Source organism: Cebus imitator, unplaced genomic scaffold (assembly GCF_001604975.1).
Source record: "Cebus imitator isolate Cc_AM_T3 unplaced genomic scaffold, Cebus_imitator-1.0 Scaffold48, whole genome shotgun sequence".
Taxonomy (NCBI): Eukaryota; Metazoa; Chordata; class Mammalia; order Primates; family Cebidae; genus Cebus; species Cebus imitator.
In genome coordinates, this window is record NW_016107363.1 from 6,644,733 (window position 1) to 6,646,604 (window position 1,872).

The 1,872-nt window shown below is 50.0% G+C and overlaps 1 protein-coding gene across 6 annotated transcripts in view; it reads right to left on the reverse strand.

Annotated features, from left to right (window-relative positions):
- ABHD6 (abhydrolase domain containing 6, acylglycerol lipase) overlaps positions 1-1,872 on the reverse strand; it is a 56,867-nt gene that overhangs the window by 3,063 nt on the left and 51,932 nt on the right. The gene's annotated exons all lie outside the window — the stretch shown is intronic.

The following is a 1,872-nucleotide window of genomic DNA, read 5'->3' on the forward strand; positions in this document are numbered from 1 at the left end:
TCACTGCAACCTCCACCCCCTAGGTTCAGCCAATTCTCCTGCCTCAGCCTCCCCAGTAGGTGGGATTATAGGTGCCTGCCACCTTGCCTGGCTAATTTTTGTAGAGATGGGGTTTCGCCATGTTGGCCAGGCTGGTCTCAAACTCCTGACCTCAGGTGATCCACCTGCCTCGGCCTCCCAAAGTGCTGAGATTATAGGCGTGAGCCGCCACCCCTGGCTGGGGGTATATCTTTGAAGGTACTCTGGGGATCCCTGGAGCTGTGTATTTCCTAGCCCTGACGTCTATGGATAATGGGGTATGCTTTTCCAACGTGAAAGTCAGAACTTTTCCAGGCTGATCCTTTTTGAACAACTCATTTCCTTTCATTTTCCTCTGGGTCCCAGCTACTATGCCAATCCACCTCCGTCTTTTTCCCCAACATCCGCCCTCGGAAGTGGATCTGCAGTCACTCCCCTTCTCTTAGTTGCTTTTACCTTCAATTCATCCCAGACAAGTGGACCCCTCCTCCCCATCCTTAACTGCAAAAGCAAAAGCCCAAACAAACTCAAGAGCCTTCTGTGTCTTTGCTCTATTCTCACCAACTCAAACCATTAAAACCAAGATTTTCTGCCCACTGGGGAGTTAAGGCAAGAGGATGCCTCAGTCAAGGAATGGAGCACTGCAGGGCATCACTGGACCAGGAAATGGAACAGCTAATGGGGAGCTTAACAGCTAATTCCAGCCAAGGAATTGGAAACCTCTGCCTTGTCACTCACTCACAGCTAAGGCTGCCATAGCAACCCACCAAGCAGGAATAACACCCAGCTACTGTGGAAACACCCAGAGGAAACGCAGATGCTGTCAACAGGTGAAAAAAGCATGAACAAGTAGAAACTCCCAACTGAGTGTCTTTTTTTGCTTTTTTGAGACGGCTCTTGCTCTGTTGCCCAGGTTGCAGTGCAGTGATGCCATCATGGCTCACTTCAGCCTTCACCTACCGGGCTCCTCCCACCTCAGTGCCCCCCAGGTAGCTGGGATGACAGGTACGCACCACCATGCCCAGCCAAAATGAAAGTCTCTCCTGCAGAGAGATCAGAAACCACAACTCCCAGGCAAAAATACCCATATGAGCTGCTGGCTTTGGCACTGTTTGCTGGTTAGCATTACAAATCCACCATTCCCTATGGCCACCCAGAGGTAAATGCAATTACAGAATGGCCCCTGATGAGATATGCACATCCGTGGGAACCACACCAGCTATTTCCTGGATAGAATATTCATATAGATGGTCAAAAACTTGTCCTGGGCTGGGTGTGGTGGCTCCCACCTACAATCCCCAGCACTCTGGAAGGCCCAGGTAGGAAGATCTCTTGAACCCAGGAGTTCAAGACCAGCCTGGGCAACACGGTAAGACCTCATCTCTATAACAAACAAAAAATTAGCAGGGCATGGTTGCATGTGCCTGTAGTCCCAGCTGCTTGCGAGGCAGAGGTGGGAGCATCACCTGAGCTCAGGAGGTTAAGACTGCAGTAAGCTACGATTGCACCACTGCATTCTAGCTTGGGAGACAGAGCAAGAACTGGTCTCAAAACAACCCCCCTCCAAGAAAAACAAAAAACAAAACCTTTTCCTACATTGTTTCACACCGGGACCAAGATGAGAGTGAGGCAAGTGAGACACTGGCATTTGAGTGCCAAAAAACTCCGCAATCAAGAGAAAACTATTTGAGTGCAGTATGTTAAAAAACATCAATGCAGGGCCGGGCACGGTGGCTCAGGCCTGTAATCCCAGCACTTTGGGAGGCCGAGGCGGGTGGATCACAAGGTCAAGAGATCGAGACCATCCTGGTCAACATGGTGAAACCCCGTCTCTACTAAAACTACAAAAAATTA